Genomic DNA, 737 nt, shown 5'->3' with positions numbered 1-737 from the left:
CAGTTAAGCGTCTGACTCTTGATTTTGGCTCAGGTCACGATCTCACGGTTCGTGGGATCGAGCTCTGCATCAAGCTCTGCGTCGGGCTCTGTGCTGACAGCACTGAGCCTGCTTGGGATTCTCTCTCCCCTCTCTCTCTGCCCCTCTCCTGCTTGTGCTCTCTCAAAATAAATAAACTTAAAAAATAATAATAATAAAATAAAATCTGATCCACCAACTTAGCGTTTTCTGCCAACTCAGGGTGCAGAAACCCTCCCAGGCTTTACGATCTTTTGCTTAGGTGCTGCCTTCGTGGGAGCCTCAGCAGCCGCCGTTGCTGTCTACAGGTGCTTGCTTAGCCTTTTTTGCTTCCTTGGTAGCCCTGATGGCTTATTCTCGTTGAGCCTTCCTGACGTCAGGTTTCTGACCCCTCTTGGCCATTTTACCAGCATGAGATGTACCAGTGATGGCCCTCTGGAATTGGACCGTACAGGCAGGTTCTTTTCTTTTGAATTTCTTCTGTGCCTTTTTGTGTTTCTTCTGTAAAGTCCAGTTTCTCTGCTGAGGATTCCTCTTGGAAAGGAATGCTGACTTGCATTTTCATTAAGAAATTAGAAAACCTTCCCCTCAGTCCCGGCATAGGGCCTCCCGTGTCCAGGGTAGATTTTGTACCCAGAGAAACTGACAGCTTGAACTTCGGGGCTGCAGCGGCCGCGAGAAGGAAAGATGGTGAAGAGAAAAAAAGCACAGCCAGAGCA

The 737-nt window shown here is 48.6% G+C and overlaps 1 pseudogene; it reads right to left on the bottom strand.

Moving 5' to 3' along the window:
• Positions 1-218: 218 nt before the first annotated feature.
• LOC101100904 lies at positions 219-737 on the bottom strand (annotated as a pseudogene).

The sequence above is a fragment of the Felis catus genome, chromosome C1 (assembly GCF_018350175.1).
Source record: "Felis catus isolate Fca126 chromosome C1, F.catus_Fca126_mat1.0, whole genome shotgun sequence".
Taxonomy (NCBI): domain Eukaryota; kingdom Metazoa; phylum Chordata; class Mammalia; order Carnivora; family Felidae; genus Felis; species Felis catus.
This window is presented reverse-complemented; position numbering and strand designations above follow the sequence as displayed.